This window comes from Schistocerca nitens, chromosome 2 (genome assembly GCF_023898315.1).
Source record: "Schistocerca nitens isolate TAMUIC-IGC-003100 chromosome 2, iqSchNite1.1, whole genome shotgun sequence".
Taxonomy (NCBI): domain Eukaryota; kingdom Metazoa; phylum Arthropoda; class Insecta; order Orthoptera; family Acrididae; genus Schistocerca; species Schistocerca nitens.
The window spans coordinates 912,494,630-912,513,686 of NC_064615.1; the positions used below are offsets into that span (position 1 = coordinate 912,494,630).

Here is a 19,057-nt window from a genome sequence, read left to right on the forward strand (position 1 = left end):
ATTATAAGTGATGTATAGCGTAATTATCCAATAAATCCCATTAAATTAAAAACTCAAGGATTTCTTGAGCTGTCCATCTAGCAACTACATCCATTTTTGTATCGGACAGAGCAAAGTGACGCATTAGTTAGCACACTGGACTCGCATTAGGGAGGACGACGGTTCAAACCCATGTCCAGCCACCCTGATTTAGGCTTTCCATGATTTCCCTAAATCGCTTCAGGCAAATGCCAGGACGATTCCTTTGAAAGGGCATGGCTGATTTCCTTTCCTAATCCATTTGGACCGATGACCTCGTTGTTTGGTCCCCTCCCCTGAATCAACCAAGCAACCCACTTGTATTGGTTGCACGCAGAGGCCTTCAATACTTTATTTCTTGATATTGTCATAACAGTTCTTGTATAAATCAGTCTTTGCATTTAAACACTGACTGACGAATTTCTTCTTGAATTAATAATCCAGAATCATGAACTAGTTCACCCATCATTGTTTTATTACCCTTCCTTGTTCCTCTTCGGTCAATGTGAATTCTATATCACTGCAGTTTTTAGTATGGCCTATAGCACTGTCTCACCCCATACCCCTCCCCCATGAACCACGGACCTTGCCGTTGGTGGGGAGGGTTGCATGCTTCAGCGACACAGATAGCCATACCGTAAGTGCAACCACAACGGAGGGGTATCTGTTGAGAGGCCAGACAAACGTGTGGTTCCTGAAGAGGGGCAGCAGCCTTTTCAGTAGTTGCAGGGGCGACAGTCTGAATGATAAGCTGATCTGGCTTTGTAACATTAACCAAAATGGCCTTGCTATGCTGGTACTGTGAACGGCTGAAAGCAAAGGGAAACTACAGCCGTAATTTTTCCCAAGGGCATGGAGCTTTACTGCGTGGTTAAATGATGATAGCGTCCTCTTGGGTAAAATATTCCGGAGGTAAAATAGTCCCCCATTCGAATCTCCGGGCAGGGACTACTCAAGAGGACATCGTTATCAGGAGAAAGAAAACTGGTGTTCTATGGATCGAAGCGTGGAATGTCGGATTCCTTAAAAGGCAGCTAGGTTAGAAAATTTAAAAAGGGGAATGGATAAGTTAAAGTTAGATATAGTGGGAATTATTGAAGTTCGGTGCCAGGAGGAACAAGACTTCTGGTCAAGTGAATACAGGGTTATAAATACAAAATCAAATAGGGATAATGCAGGAGTAGGTTTTATAAATACAAAATCAAATAGGGGTAAATTCATTAATAATGAATAAAAGAAATAGGAGGCGGGTAAGCTACTACGAACAGCATAGTGAACGCATTATTGTAGCCAAGATAAACACGAAGCCCACTCCTACCACAGTAGTTCAAGTTTATATGCCAACAACCTCCGCAGATGACGAAGAGATCGAAGATATGTATCATGCGATAAAAGAAATTATTCAAATAGTGAACGGAGACGAAAATTTAATAGTCATAGGGGACTGGAATTCGATAGTAGGAAGAGGAAGAGAAGGAATAGTAGTAGGAGAATATGGAATGGGGGTAAGGAATGAAAGATGAAGCCGCCTTAATCATAGCTAGGACATCGACTGTTTGTAAAAAAAAAAAAAAGACTTCCAGGGTTTCTTCAAAATGCAATATGTATGACATCTGTACAATGTTTAGTTCTTGTGCAATAAATGATTCAAATATGTGAATTCCTAAGGGACTAAACTGCTGAGGTCATCGGTCCCTAGACTTACAGGCTACTTAAACTAATTTATGGTAAGAACACCACACACACACACACACACACACACACACACACACACACACACATATGCCCAAGGGAGGACTCGAACTCCGACGGGAGGGACCGCGCAGTCCGTGACATGGCGCCTTTAACCGCGCGGCAATAAATAAATGAAAGTGTTCCGGGACTTTATGTACACCCAGTGCTATATTAATCTACACAACAAGTCAACGGTATCTGCAGATCGAGACTTGCTGTCGCCTCTGTTCCTACTTTTAAGCCGGCAGGAGTGAACGAGCGGTTCTAGTCGCTACAGTCTGGAACCGCGCGATCGCTACGGTCGCAGGTTCGAATCCTGCCTCGGGCATGGATGTGTGTGATGTCCTTAGCTTAGTTAGGTTTAAGTAGTTCTAAGTTCTAGGGGACTGATGACCTCAGAAGTTAAGTCCCATAGTGCTCAGAGCCATTTGAACCTATTTTTAAAAGAAACGACGTGCATACTAGGGGCACTAGATGAGTAAACTGTTTTATGGGGTTCATATTTTAGCAGGCAGGTCATTTAATAGACAAGGAATACTGACGGATGTCGCGAGAAGACGCGTTTTCTAAAATCATTCAACATTACAGTAGATTAGTCATCGTTCCGTAACAGTTTTCAGATTATAAAAACCTTGTCGGTGAATAAAGAACAGGGAACTAAAGAGTCAGCGGTTTCCGGAATGACGATAAAACCAGGTGGAAGAAGATTTCCTACTGGTTTAGAGTTGTAGCAAGTCTGGCTTTCTCCGGATTTGTCTTCGCACTGACCACAGCGAAGGCTGTCCATTGCGGGGAGGGACTGTCTTAAGATAAGCCCGAACTTGTTTCTGTTGCCGGAGAAATTAAAATGATAAAACAACATATTAATAAATACCCTTTGCTAAATATTTTCTAAATAATGACGATTGTGTGCGTAGTTTCGTTCAACGGACATTAAAAAAAAGTCAGATCCACGCACACTTAACTGCTACCCTGCACACGTATTTTTTACGCCACTTCACGCGAAATATAGTTTTGAGACTGTTCATGTGCTTTATTAGACTGTAACTGGTCCCAGAGACATCTTTGCTTTGTACATTTTTATGCCGCGACAAGCTTATACCCGTGACTTCGTCCGCGCATAAAATACGCCGGCGCGAACAGCAGCTCACAAAGCTTTGCCGTCCTGCCGGCACATTTGATTGCAGCAAGCTTCAATGTCCTAAGGTGTGTAACAGCACATGCTTTTATGGCAAAACTGCGGTAACTTCCATTCTACCCGGCGTGTCAAAATGAAAGCTGTATCACATTTTACGTTAGACCTGCAAAAATACAACTGAAAATCGCATCCAATTCCGTGCATTAGTTTTTGCGTGGTGCGCTTACAGACATACACACAAAAATTCTAAAAATAATTGTTTTCGCTTCGATAGCTGTTATAAAATACACCGTCATAGTCAGTTTTCTTAAATATCTCCTACGTAGACACATCTTCAAGTTACAATTTTGTTACATGTGTCAGTTCACAATGCAGTGGATACCGTTGATCGTATCATTCAAATGGTATTGGCTTATATGCAGCAAAGCTATGTCCAATACTGAATGAGTTTCGCTGCCAATATCTTGAATAGCTTTGTGGGCGTCACTCCGGATCACCATCCTTTGAAAAATTGTTAGAGATACCGTTAAGGGAACACTTCCTTTGAACTGTAACGCTGACATTATTATGAAGTACAGATTCAAGAGCTACACCATTCTTCAACGCTACCAATTTGTAAATTGAAAATTATTAACCTGTTATCAAAATAACTGTTTAACCAATTAGCTGTGTTCATGCTTCACGCTTTACGATTGAGAAGATACAGCGGGGTGGGGTACTGCAACGTGCTAATGCTTAAAATGTACATCACAGATGGTCAAAGCTGCGCACTATCAAAATTATTGCTCAATTTTTGACGCAAAATCGATTGCAAGGTTGTTATTTCACACGTGTTCTGTTTTCCTCTTTATAATATGACTTCCAGTCGACGACGTTACATTGTGGTATTAAAAACCCTCAAGTATATACCAGTACTAAGGGTGAACAAATACTGAGTGCTAAATAAATGTCTACTGCATTCGAAATCATCCAAATAAAAACTACAGTGTTTTATGATGATAGCAAACACAAATAGCTGATTCCTACATAGTTACATGCCGAGAATCCACATACTTTTTTATTGTTTAAACTTCGGGCTATATTTGAACAAACAAGGTCCTTACCTTATGCTTCAGTGATTCCCTCTTTTCAGTCAGCAACTTTGGAATCACTATATAAAATCGATGTCACCCACTTAATAATCTTCTACTTTGTAAAAGAAGTTGACGATTGGCCTCCAAGCCCCGATTGTTAAATGTCTGTACCTCTCGGGACTTGGGCCGACTGCCCTTTTTGAATCACTGTTGCCAACGTCAACATTCCCGCGCTTTTACATTTTGTGCTGTGTGGCGTTAGTTGCATGCAAGGGGTTTGCCGCATGAACTAAATGTCACTAAGAAGTTATTGCTGGCCATCTGTTCTTCGTCGTGACACCAGAAACATTATCAATCAGTTGGCACAACGTTGCGAACTTAACCAAATGGTGAGCTAATTCACCTTTTTCACTAGTCTACTTGCAACAAATAATTGCTATACTTGAAGTGGCTATCAATAACGAAAAAAAAAAAAAAACTCTGACTTGACAAGAGTTTTCGCGCCCATGCACGGGGCCCCGTAGCATTTGTTAACTCCTGTTACGTGGCTAATCCGGCACTGCGAGAGGGAATACGTGAGAGTGCATGAACTCTATCTTTTTAATTAGCTCCATACGATCATTTCATTTCACTTCTTCAGTTTTTCGTTGTGCTCCTCCATGCTCACCTGAGACCGAGGCGGCATTACCATAGCCTTGAGCGCAGCACAACGTAATATCCAGCCCATCTTTTTCCAGCTACTGTTGAATATCTTTTGATTTATCCTCTGCAGTCTTCCCCCGACATTTATTTCGGATATATTTTGCATACATATGGAGCCTTGAACTCCAAACTGCTTCCCATTTATTGAACATATTTATACCTTGTTTGGGATTGGATTAAAAACTGTCTGGTCCTGGGAGGCCCCCAGGAACGGAGGACAGTGGCAGGCCGCCTCCTCCGCCACCCTTTTGGTCTGCCACGGCACTGATTAGAGAACTGGAGTAGACTAGGACGGAAGTGGCGTCCAATTGAAAGATTTGCCCACGGCCCTTGAGTCACACTTAAACAATCACTTCAGCACTTCCCCCACCCGCCGGCCTTGGGCTTTTCCCCCACTATAGCTGTTAAGCTTGCGGGACGCTTGTTGCCGCTAGTTAACAAGTGACTGCGGAGGTTATATCACAGAACAGAACACGCGGGAATACGGTAGGCGGTATTTCAATATCGTTATAAATGTATTGTTGAAAGTGTAGAACATCAAACGTGTTCCACTTTACAGCTCTTTATAGAACTCTTGTAACACCCATTATCGCTTACTGCAAATTTTACTTCACTTTGTGGCGTAGCCTATAAATGAAAATAACTTAGTAACTGGTATGTGGACCAAACCGGTATCGGTAATGTTTGTTGTTTCACTTCTTCATCTGACACATGATTAACATGAACATTACTGTTGCGTGACAGTGATGGGATGATATACGTCAATCATATATGGTATCTGTGTTGTTAATACACGTGGGAATGGGCGTTTCTTGTTAGCTCCTTAAGTCGAGTTAACCACGGACAGGTGATTTTTCCAAATGATTTCGGGTTAAGTAATGTAAAAAGCAATAATTAATGTTAGGCCTAACTGAATTTGAATTGTACGAACTGTCAGTGTACTGTAGTGTACAGCGTAACTTCTTTTCTACGTTATATTTGCAGTCGTTCGATCGTAATAACCTGTATCACAAACTGTGCGTTTTTCATACGATTGCAGTAACATATGATGGATGGATATTTGAGACAAGTATTGCATTTATGCAATTGGCAAAGATATGAAAACAACATTTAGCATCCTGTCAGCAACAGAACACACTGCAACAGGAATAGCATTGAAAAGGATATTTCGCCTTTCGGCACTCATGAATCAACTTGTCATAGCCTTTTTAGAGGTTTCGACTTATCTGTTCTGATATATGGTACCAGTACTAGGTCTGCTCTGTAGACCTAGTAAATGGGCACTTTTCCGTGACTAATCAGCAAGACTGCTAGAATAATGGAGAATACCGTATGAAATATATTTTTCTGGGTAAGATTTTGGGAGACCATGTTTTTTTAAAAAGTTCTGCATATGGACACTGAGGCAGCGTTGCAACTATAAAAGTGCACCTAAGCAGATGCATTTATCACAGATATCAAAGCTATTGGGGAGGGTAAGTTTCGATATGTAGTTGATGTTACTTGTCAAAATAGATTTGTAGTTAGTTTGCATTGTTAGACAGTTTTATAGAGCCATCAGAGAATCGACCAGCGAATGGTGGCATGCAAAGTGTTCATAAAGATGTAGCATGTAGATAAACAATCTTATCCACGAAGATGACTTGTCATAAATCTTCATTGATCTTGCACATAGTTGAGTGAGAGTCTTTAAGTCACAGAATTTTAATGAGTTGGAATAGATTTTAGCCCACCATTGACACAGCAGGTGAAATGTGTGTATTAATCTGACAATTTTTGGAATGTGTTCAGTCCATCTTCATATACACTGTTGTGTTTGTCCTGTTTTCAAATATGCCATATAATCTGTACACATGTATATTGGTACTGGTTTCTTATGTACCTAACTGAATACTGGCACATCAGTAAGTACCATCATTGACACAGTAATATTTATTTACTTATGTTGTTTGTTTTGGCAAATGTCTGATCAATAATGTATATAGTCCTGAAGATGTAATGATCACAATCTGTAACAAATTGCGCTGATAATACATTTCAGTTGTGCCAGAGGTGGTGGATTGGTGGTAGCTTTATACTGCAAGTGAGAAGTTGCTGCAACAGCACATTCACTTACACCATGAATAAAATGATTCTAATGAGTCTTTTCCATTTTTTTGAGACGGTAATAAATTTTTTACTAACTTAATAAATACCTCAATAGTTCTATTGGCTCCAACCAGCTCTTATTTTTTGTAAGTGTCAGAGATTAGAAATCATGCAACTACGTGGTGCTAAGAAGTAGGGTTTTTCATTTTACAAAAACAATCAAGAGAATGTTTGGGACTGTGAAATGAATCAATGAGCAACAGAGATACCAGTCGGCATGAGATCTTCTCATTGTGATTCTTTGTAGTGTCAAGCTTTATTGTCTTACATTTGTTACCGCTAACTGTGAGTCTAAAATCTCAATAGTGGAAGTGCATTAGTATAAGGAACCTTAGGCATGTTAATTAAAAAACACAGAGACACGTCAACACAATTTCTGGACAGTTTAGGCCTACTCACACAACATATATAATATTGATGATGCCAGATACTGATCACTTATCAGTCTCAAAATACATACACCATAATAGCTGTTCATAGCTTGGCTACATGTAAGTGCACAGTTGGAGGTCCGTACTTAACCTGCTCGCCCACCATTTTCATAACAGTAACATATTTCTCAACAATTCTGATAGTGCATGATACACTTTGCAAAGTCCATAAAGATTTTCATCACTGCAGTTACCACGGTCTATTCTCATATGAAGTCATGGTCCAAGTCCTTCTACTGCCTTGCATCTGGCTATTTATAGTCTCATCCTTTGGGCAGACTTCATGGTTTTTAGCATATTACAAGAGAACGCTTTGTTAATTTATGATACAGAAGGGAGAATATATAAAACTTGTCCGGCTGGATTTTTAGCATCAGTTACTTAATGCACCATGTTGTTTGAATACTTGTGTTTTACAGAAACATGAGGCACTACTATTTGATTTTATAATGATACTGTACTTTTGTGTTCAACGAAACTTCCCCAGCTTCTAAGAGAGCCACCATTTATAGTTTATTTAACAGAAGTTTAAGCTTTGAATATTTCCCTTAAAAATCAAAGTTTGAGAGGTCTAAACATCACTGGGTTCAGAAAATTTCAGGCTACAGTACTATGAGAGCAGAATTTTGAAATATTAAAACATATGAGTGGGTTGTGTGTTGAAATCATATCTTAATTAATTAATAACTTTTGACTTACAGAAATTTAGTCAAAACGAATCACTGTCTTAGAATCAGGTACAATTGATTCACAAAGCTGATTATTTTGTGGGTTCTTAAGTTTCAGCTTTTACCCATGTATTTTTGCATGGTAGGCCTAATGAAATTATATCTTCTAATTTACAACTACACTCCACAAACCACTGTGAAGTGCATGACAGAGTGTATGACACATTGACCCAGTCATTAAGGTTTTTCCCATTTCATTCATGTATGGGACATGGGAAAAATGATTATTTGAATGCCTCTGTGCATGCTGTAATTATTCGAATCTTATGTAATGATTCCTATGTGCGTAATATGTAGGGGTTTGTAGTATATTCCTAGTGTCCTGAAACTTTGTTAGTAGGCTTTCCCAGGATAGTTTGTTTGTCTTCAAGAGTCTGCCACTTCAATATCTCTGTGACTCTCTCCCATGGTCAGATAAGCCTGAGACAATGTGTTGGCTTTCTCTGTATATGTTCAGTATCCCCAGTTAGTCCTATTTGGTACAGGTCCCACACAGAGCAATATTGTAGAATGGGTCACGTGAGTGATTTGTAAGTGATTGTACTTCCCCAGTATTTTACCAATAAACCGATGTCTGCCTCCTGCTTTACACACAACTGAGCCGATGCGATAATTCCAGTTCATATCCCTATAAAGTGCTACACCAGAGTATTCGTATGAATTGGTAAATTCCAGCTGTGATTCACTGATCTTGCAGTCATAGGATACTACATTTTTATTTTCATTTTTTGAAGTGCACAATTTTACGTTGCTGAACATTTAAAGCAAGTTGCCTAACTTTGCAACACTTTCAGATCATATCAAGATCGGGATGAACACTAATGCAGCTCCTTTCAGACAGTAATTCATTACAGATAACTGCATCACCTGCAAAAATTCTGAGGTTCCTATTAATCTTATCCACCAGGTCATTAACAAACTGCATGAACAGCAAGGGTCTCAAATCACTTCCCTGGGGCACATGTGAAGGTACTTCATCTGATAACGACTCCCATCCAAGACGAAATATTGTAATGTAAATGGATAGATAAAAAACACACACACAAAGATTTAACTTTTACAAGCTATTAGAGCTAGTGGCTCCTTCTTCTGGGAGAAGAGAGTTGAAGGAAAAGGAAGATAGGCGAAGAAAAAGGACAGGAGAGGTTTAGGGAAAGGGGTACAGTTCAGAAAAGTCACCAAGAACCCTGGGTCAGGGGAGACTTGCCACACGGGAGGAGAAGGAAAGATTGATCGTAAGACAACATACTCAGTCCAGTCACAAATTTCACTTGAGACCCCATATGATTGAACATTTGACAGTAAGTGTAGATGTGGTACTGAGTCAAATGCTTTTCAGAAATTGGTAAATACTGCACCTGCCTGTCTGTCTTGATCCAAAGCTGTCAGTAAGAGTAGTGTTAATTGGGTTTCACATTATCGGTGTTTTCAGAATCCATACTGACTGTCGCCGAGGAGGTCATCCTGTTCAAGATACTTTATTATGTTTGAACTCAGAATATGTTCTAAGATTCTACAACAAATTGATGTTAAGGATACTGGACAATAGTTTTGTGGATCATTTCTGCTACACTTAGATGGGTGTGACCTGTGCCTTTTTCCAAATCTCATGTGTTTTCCTTTCTAAAGGAACATGTGAAAATGGAGTTAAACATTTCAGCATTTGCTTTGCTACCCTCAATTTCAGTTCCTGTGTTATTTGCTAGGGTCTGTGTACACTAACTTTGGTGTCACTAACCACTTTTACATATGAGCAGAATTTCTTTGGGTTCTTGTACTTTGATAATGATTGTTGCCACCACAGCCTGATATGTCCTGAATTAATTAACTTTAAAGGGAAAACAATTAGCCTACCTCACAGTGTTCATGGTTGGAGACAGTATATTTCTAACAATGCTATGTGAAATCCTATACCAAATGTAAAATTTGTTGTGGCTGTATAAATAATAGTTTATACAAAATTAATTTTAACGATTAGTTGCAAATACTATTAAATACCACTTGTGCAGACAAGTAAGTGTGATAGTTACAGATCATTTGAAGAAATCTCATTAAGATAATGTGGTACATATTTCACACAGTATTCTTATTGCCCACTTTTGCTGAGTAATACTGGATAGTCCATCACTGAGGGGAGGGAATGAACTGAGTGTCCCAGCATTTACAATGAAATCATTCAGTGATATGTTATCATTAATTGGTTGACCTATTACTTTCTTTTGATTATTGGACACCTGATTAATGCACACTGTGCATGTTGGTCCAAATGTATGGTTATCCAGGAAACATAACCATGGTAAAATGGCAAAGTAATGTCATAAACAACATGACTTACTGCTTTGCATTTCTTGATTATGCCACGGCGTATAGTATATGTCATGTCATAAAAAAGTATTGAGCATTATTACTCAACTTGCAGCATTTGGTCTGTGGAGCATGAGGAGTTAGCAGTTAACTTAAGCTTTGATATTGGGTTTTGGCATTAAATGATGAGTTCTCTTCATCATTGATGCATCGTGTTTGGGAGCATGGGGGGGAGGGGGAGAGACTTTTGTAACTTTGCTTAAATTTACAGTGGAACATCCTGCTGAACTATGGCACTCTGATGTCGTAGCCTAGAACATATTCTGAGCTTGAGCATAATGAGATATCTCAGACAGAATAAACTCCTTGCCATCCTGTACAGATTCCAAAAAATCAATCATGCAAAACCAAACTTGTGCTTTTCTAATGTTAAAATACTGAAGGCCATGAGTTAAGATAACTAAGTGCATAGAGTATGTATTGATCAAATTCTGAAAAGCATTTAACTCTTTACCATATCAATGTCGATTGGTGAAAGTACTACCATATAAATTTTTAAAAAAGTAACTGGATCGAGAATTTCGTGGTATGAAAGATACAGCATGTTATCGTGGACGGAGAGTTGTTGATAGAAGTAGAAGTACCTTCATATGTTCCCTAGGAAAGTGTGTGACACCTTCACTCTTCATGTTGTGTAATAATAGTTGACAGATAATATTGATAGTAACCTCAGAGTTTTTTGCTGTTGATGCAATTGTTTATAGCGTAGTATAATAGATTAGAAAATAAAACACTTGAAGTAGTAAATGAGTTTTGCTATTTGGGGAGCAAAATAACTGATGATGTCAAAGTAGAGAGGATATATAATGTAGACTGGCAATGGCAAGGAAAGCGTTTCTGAAGAAGAGGAATTTGCTAACATCGAGTATAGATTTAAGTGTCAGGAAGTCGTTTCTGAAAGTATTTGTATCGAGTGTAGCTCTGTATGGAAGTGAAATGTGGGCGATAAATAGTTTAGACAAAAAGAGAATAGAAGCTTTCGAAATGTGGTGCTACAGAGGAATGCTGAAGATTAGATGGGTAGATCACATAACTAATGAGGAGGTATTGAATAGAATTGGAGAGAAGAGAAATTTGTGGCAAACTTGACAAGAAGAAGGGATCGGTTGGTAGGGCACATTCTGAGGCAACAAGGGATCAGCAATTTAGTATTGGAGGGCAGCGTGGAGGATAAAAATCATAGAGGGAGACCAAGAGATCAATACACTAAACAGATTCAGAAGGATGTAACCGAGCGAGGTGGCGCAGTGCTTAGCACACTGGACTCGCATTCGGGAGGACGACGGTTCAATCCCGTCTCCAGCCATCCTGATTTAGGTTTTCCGTGATTTCCCTAAATCGTTTAAGGCGAATGCTGGGATGGTTCCTTTGAAAGAGCACGGCCGATTTCCTTCCCAATCCTTCCCTAACCCGAGCTTGCGCTCCGTCTGTAATGACCTCATTGTCGACGGGACGTTAAACACTAACCACCACCACCACCAGAAGGATGTAGGTTGCCATAGGTACTGGGAGATGAAGAACCTTGCACAGAATAGAGTAGCATGGAGAGCTGCATCAAACCAGTCTCTGGACTGAAGACCACAACAACAACATAACAAGGGGAGGGGGGAACCTACACAGGTATCCACTCAAATCTAGGTAACATTTCAGCATGGTACAAATATTGGCAACTTGCCTTACATGCACAGAAATTTAAATTTGTGTGCTTTACAAACTGCAGAAATGTAGTATGTAATGAATACAATAATAATGCATCACAGTTGGAATCAGCCAACTCAAACAAATACCTGGGTTGTACAGTTTGTGTGAAATTGAAATGATCACATATGCTCAGTCATGGGTAAAGCAGCTGACAGAACGGTCCATTGACAAGGCACATGGGAAATATGTTCAGTCTACAGAGGAGACTACTTACAGTACTTTTGTGCTTCTCATCTTAGGATATGTGCAAGTATGGGTTCTATATCAAATAGGACTAACTGGAAATATTAGATATATTCAGTGAAGGGTTGCACGGATAGTGATGGGTTTGAAAATAGAATTAAACTAAGCCAATTAAACAAGCCTTCGGAGCATTGGGATTGTTTTTACAGTGGAGACAGCAGCATTCAGACAAGATCTGGTATGAGATACTTCCTTCCAAGTTAGCTTTTCATCTGCTGTCAGTCCTAAGAATGTAAAACAGCTGAGTTCCCTGAATGTTTGAACACCTTGGGGCAATAAAATTTTGCTGTTGAGTTTTGTGTCAAAAACTGTAGGCATACTTCATTTTATGTACCTTTTCAACTTCTCATGGCGTGATGAATAGTCTATTAAATTTCGGGAATGCAGCTGCGCAAGTAAAACTTCCTCAACTGATATTTCGGCCACATATTGTCCAGCCATCCTCAGAGTGAGTCACAAGACGGACAATAAGATGCCAAGCGCGGCCTTATGTGCTCCGCCGCAGTGGTATTGTGCATGCGGGTCACAGACGCTGGTCATCGGCAAGGAAATATGCTTACACATGCGCCACCTGTGGCGAAGGCGTACTGGTGTTCGATTCGCTTATCGATGTATGTTCTGCAGCAGTGACACCATGACAACTTTTCTGCAGTTTAATTACCTCGAGCCGGATTCCATGCTTTGTCCAAATTAAAACCATTATCTCTATTTATTAAATTATTAACTAATCTAATCTCTATAGCTTCCTTGAAAACAGAATCCCAAAAGGAAGAGGTGGATGTTAAAATCTTCACATCACTGTAATTCAGGGAATGCCCTGTATCAATGCAATGTCCGGCAACAGCTGACTTGTCTCTCTCTCATAAGCGTGTGTATCTTCAATGCTCCACACATCTCTCATGAATGGTGCGAGTTGTTTGACCTATGTACGACTTCTCACAATTTCCACAAGAAATCTCATACACACCCGCTTTACGAAGCAGTAAATTGTCCTTTATAGAACCAAATAAAGCTGCAATCTTCGTGGATGGCCGGAAGATCACCTTAACACAGTGTTTCTCAAGAATATGGCCTATCTTCAAGGAAAGAGCACCCACATATGGCAAAAACTCATTTGATCTGAAGGAATTAATACTTCTTCCCCATCATATGCCTGCATTCCAAGTTTTCCATTGAATGATCTACGAATTTGTTGCGGAGAAAATCCATTTGCTTTAAAAATGCTCTTGAGGTGTGTGAGCTCTTCTTGCAAATCCTCTTTATCGGATATACAGTGTGCCCTATGCACTAAAGCCTTAAGGACACCTATGGTCTGTGAAGGGTGATGGCAGCTACTCGCATGTAGATATAGATTTGTGTTTGTTGGTTTTCAATATACGGTATGCCCTAATGTGCCATCATCTTTACAGTTCACGACAACATTCGGAAAGGGGAGGCCGCCGTCATTTTCTGTTTCCATAGTAAATTTTATAGTAGCATGGATGTAATTCAAATGCTCAAGAAATTGATGTAATTCATCCATCCCATGTGGCCATACCACAAATGTGTCGTCCACATATCTCCAGAAGACCGTTGGTTTAAAACTTGCTGAGTCAAGTGCCTTGTTTTAAGTCTTCCATGGATAAATTAGCTAGCAGGGGGGGAGAGGGGACTTCCCATAGCAATGCCATCAATTTGCTCAAAAAATTCACCATTAAACTGAAAATAAGATGATAAAAGCACATGTTCAAATAAAGCCATAATGTTCTTATCAAAATGTTGGCCGATGAGAGATAAAGAGTCCTTTAAAGGTAGCTTGGTGTTTAATGATACCACATTAAAACTAACAAGCACCTCTGTACTTTTCAGCCTGACATTGCTAAGTCTCTGAATAAAATCCATAGAATTACGAATGTGGTGACTTCATTTTCTTACCAATGGTTTTAATAAGAAAGCTAAATATTTAGCAGTAAAATACGTTGGTGAACCAATAGTGCTTGTTATGGGCCTCATAGGCAAGTCCTCTTCGCGCTCATCCTTATCCATCTTGTGAAGTTTAGGAAGACCATAAAATCTCGGTGGTACTGCACCTCGCACTTTTAAACTTCTTATGACTTCCTTTGGTAGTGATGAAGCATTCAGCAAGGCAGCAGTCTTATTGTCATCTTGTTGGTAGGATCTTTGTTAATCTTCTGGTATGCACCAGAACTAAGTAGACCTCATGTCTTTTCCATATAGACTTCTTGAGACAAAAGGACAGTAGCATTAACTTTATCAGTACGCAGGATGACTGTCAGTATCCTCACACAGCTTTCGTATTGCACATCTTTCTTCCTTGGAAACATTACTTCTTTGTGGATGATGATTTGTAATTGCTCGGCAGGTGCCACATCTGATTTCTTCAGCAGAATCCCCTGGCAGCGGTCGGATAGCTTCTTCAATGGCACTGATGAAAGATGATATCTGCAAAGTCTTCGTACTAGGAGCAAAATTTAGCCCTTTACTTAAAACGTAACACGTCTTCGTCCACACCCTTACCCATCAAGTTTATGACAGGATATGGATTCGCGAAGTGGCTACAAAAAGACAGATTGCGAAGTACAGGTGATTGGACCAGCCTTATCAAGTGGACTCTGTTGTTCGATGTCCTGTCATAAATTTTATGAGCAGATTGATGGCGTTGATATGGGAAGCCCCCTCTCCCCACTGATAGCTAATTTATTCATGGAGGACTTCGAGGACAAGGCACTTGACTCAGCAAATTTTAAACCAATGATCTTCTGGAGGTACGTGGACGACCCATATGTGGTATGGCAGCACGGGATGAATGAATTACATAGATTACTTGAGCATTTGAATTCTATCCATGCTACTATAAAATTTACTGTGGAATAGAAAACGACAGCTGCCTCCCCTTTTTGGATGTTGTCGTGTGCCGTAAAGATGATGGCACATTAGGACATGCCGTATATCGAAAACCAACACGCACAAATCTATATCTGTGTGCCAGTAGCTGCCATCACCCTAAGGTCTTAAGTGTCCTTAAGACCTTGTGCATATGGCGCACTGTATATCCGATAAAGATAATTTGCAAGAAGAGCTCACACACCTCAAGAGCATTTTTAAAGCGAATGGATTCTCTCTGCAACAATTTCATAGAGCATTCAATGTAAAACTTACAATGCAGGCATATGATGGGGAAGAAGATAGTAATTCCTTCAGATCAAATGAGTTTTTGCCGTATGTGGGTGTTCTTTCCTCGAAGATAGGCCGCATATTTTAGAAAAGTTGTGTTAAGGTGATCTTCCGGCTACCCACAGAGATTGTGGATTTACTCGGCTCTGTAAAGGAAGATTTACTGCTTTGTAAAGGGGGTGTGTATGAGATTCCTTGTGGAAGTTGTGAGAAGTCATACATAGGTCAAACAACTCACACCATTTATGAGAGATGTGTGGATCATTGAAGATACACATGCTTATCACCGCCAGACAAGTCAGCTGTTGCCGAACATTGCATTGATATAGGGCATTCCATGAATTACAATGATGTGAAGATTGTAATATCCATCTCTTCCTTTTGGGATTATGTCTTCAATGAAGCAATAGAGATCAGATTAGCTAATAATTTAATAACTAGAGATACTGGTTTTAATTTGGACGAAGCATGGAATCTGGCTCTTGAGGTAATTAAACTGCAGGGAAGTTGTCATGGTGTCACCGCTGCCGAACATACATCAGTAAGCGAATCGAATGTCAGTATGCCTTCACCACAGGCAGCGAAAGTGTGACGTGGAAAGAGAAAATTATTTGAATCATATTTCGTGAGCCAATCATTGATATACAGGTATATCAAGAAAAGCAATGCATCCATCTATCGCCCACCAGACTCATCTCCTGATGTAATCAAAAACCTTAGAGAAAACCTCAGTTCGTGTGTACTTAAGTAATCTTTGGTGGAGACTTTAATTATATATAGAGAGATGCTGCAGGAAGTGTGCTTGGCTGTCAAGAGGGCAGTGTGTGAAGCCTTCAATAACTACCGTAGCAGAATATTGTCAAGTGTACCTTCATGAAACCCAGAAAAATTCTGATCGTATGTGAAGGCACGAAAATCGTATGTGAAGGCACGAAAATTAGTGTCCAGTCCCTAACGAATGAAGCAGGAAATGAAATTAAGGGTAGCAAAGCAAAGGCTGAAATGCTTAACTATGTTTTCAAATGTTCCTTTACAAAGAAAAATCCAGGAGAATTTCCCCAATTTAATGTTTGTACCACTGAAAATATGAGTGAAATAAGTATTAGTGTCAGTGGTGTTGAGAAACTGCTGAAACAGTTTAAACTGAAAAATGCTCCAGGGCCCAAAGGAAATCCTAGCAGATTCTGTACTGAATTTGTGGCTGAACTAGTCCTTCTTCTAACTGTTATATTGTAGATCGCTCAAACAGAAAACCGTGCTCAGTAGATGGAAGAAAGTACAGGTCACAGCTGTCTCCAAAGAGGGTAGTAGAAGTGATCCACAAAACTACCATCCAATGTCCTTGGCATTGATTTGTTGTAGAATCTTAGAACATATTCTGAGCTGAAACATGAAGTATCTTGAATGGAGTAACATCCTCCATGCCAGTTAGCATGGATTCTGAAAACACTGATCATGTGAAACCCAACTAGCACCACTCTCGCATGAAATACTGAACGTTTTGGATCAAGGCTGTCGGGTAGATCCAGTATTTCATGATATCTTAAAAAGCATTTGACTCAGTGCCACAACTACGCTTATCATCAAAAGTTCAGTCATATTGGGTCTCAAGTAAAATTTGTGACTGGACTGAAGACCTTTTGATAGGAAAGATACAGCACATTATCTTGGACAGTGTCATCATCATTTGTAGATGTAACTTCAGGTTTGCCCCAGGGAAGTGTGTTGAGACCCTTGCTGTTCATGCTGTACGCTAATGACCTTCTGGACAGTATTAATAGTAACCTCAGATTTTTTGCATATGTTGCAGTTTCCTATAATGAAGTACGGTCTGAAAGAAGCTCCATAAATGTTCATTCAGATCTTCATAAGATTTCAAAGTGGTTTGGCAATGTGCTTCAAATGTTCAGAAAAGTTAAATTGTCCGCTTCAAAAAATGTAGGAAAAAAGTATTATCCTATGGGCTATGTCAGTGAATCACAGCGGAAATTGACCAACTCGTACAAATACCATGGTGTGGCAATTTGTAGGGATTTGAAATGGAATGATCACATAAGCTCATCTGTGTGTAAAGCAGATGGTAGACTTCAGTTTCTAGAATGAAATTTTCACTCTACAGCGGAGTGTGCGCTGTTATGAAACTTCCTGGCAGATTAAAACTGTGTGCCGGACCGAGACTCGAACTCGGGACCTTTGCCTTTCGCGGGCAAGTGCTCTACCAACTGAGCTACCCAAGCACGACTCACGCCTCACCCTCACAGCTTTACTTCTGCCAGTACGTCGTCTCCTACCTTCCAAACTTCACAGAAGCTCTCCTGCGAACCTAGCAGAACTAGCACTCCTGCTAGGTTCGCAGGAGAGCTTCTGTAAAGTTTTAATCTGCCAGGAAGTTTCACAACAGCGCACACTCTGCTATAGAGTGAAAATTTCATTCTAGAAACATCTCCCAGGCTGTGGCTAAGCCATGTGTCCGCAATATCCTTTCTTTCAGGAGTGCTAGTTCTGTAGGTTCGCAGGAGAGCTTCTGTAAAGTTTGGAAGGGAGGAGACGAGGTACTGGCAGAAGTAAAGCTGTGAGGGCGGGGTGTGAGTTGTGCTTGGGTAGCTCAGTTGGTAGAGCACTTGCCTGCGAAAGGCAAAGCTCCCGAGTTCGAGTCTCGGTCCGGCACACAGTTTTAATCTGTCAGGAAGTTTCAGACTTCAGTTTATCGCTAGAATACTGAGGAACTGCAATCACTTATTCGTGTGATCCATTCTAGGATATTGCTCAAGTGTGTTGGGCCTGTACTAAATAGTACTGGGGATACTGAATGTATACAGAAATGGGAATATGAATGGTCTCACATTTGCTCAACCCATGGGAGAGTGTTACCAGGATGCTGAAGAAACTGAACTGGCAGACTCTTGAAGACAGGTATAAACCCTAGAAAGCCTACTAATAAAGTTGCAACAACCTGCTTTAAATGATGACTTTAGGAATATACTACAACCTCTTACATATTGCTTACATATAGAATAATTACAGCATGCTCAAAGGCATTCAAACAAACATGCACGAATGGAATGAGAAGAAACCCTAATAACTGTTACAATGGTATGTATCCTCAGTCCTGCACTTCTTGGTAGTCTGCAGAGTATAGAGGAAATAGATGTTGATGTAGAACAGAACCTTTTTGCACACTCCACTGTTAATAATTCCAGTCATTTCTATTTGGTGTGGATCCGACATACTTTAACAATATTCTAGAATGGGTTGCATGAGTTTTGTAAGAGAACCCTTTTATAGACTAATTGCATTTTCCCCAATATCATGCCAATGAAGTTGTCTGCCACCTGCTTTACGTATGGCTAAGTCAATGTGATCATTCGATTTCATAACTATATGAATTGTTACACCTGGTATTTGTGAGTTCACTGATCCCAATTGTGACTCATTTTATTGTAGCCAGATAATACTACATGTTTGCATTTTATGAAATTTCTGAGCATTTAAAGTATGTTGCTTCATCCTTGCACTGCTGCAAAATCTTATCATTGCCTGACTGAGTATTTGTGCTGTGTTTTTTAGACAGTACTTCATTACAGTAACTGTATAATAAAAAAA

General features: G+C 39.9%; 1 protein-coding gene across 2 annotated transcripts in view; it reads left to right on the top strand.

Moving 5' to 3' along the window:
• Nucleotides 1-5,068: 5,068 nt before the first annotated feature.
• LOC126237229 (glutathione S-transferase 1-1-like) overlaps nt 5,069-19,057 on the top strand; it is a 52,404-nt gene continuing 38,415 nt past the window's right edge. The window contains exon 1 of one of the 2 annotated variants that reach the window (XM_049947120.1): nt 5,069-5,151. The gene's annotated coding sequence lies outside the window, so the exon portion shown is untranslated. The remainder of the gene's footprint in view (nt 5,152-19,057) is intronic. The other variant, XM_049947121.1, reaches the window with a different exon arrangement.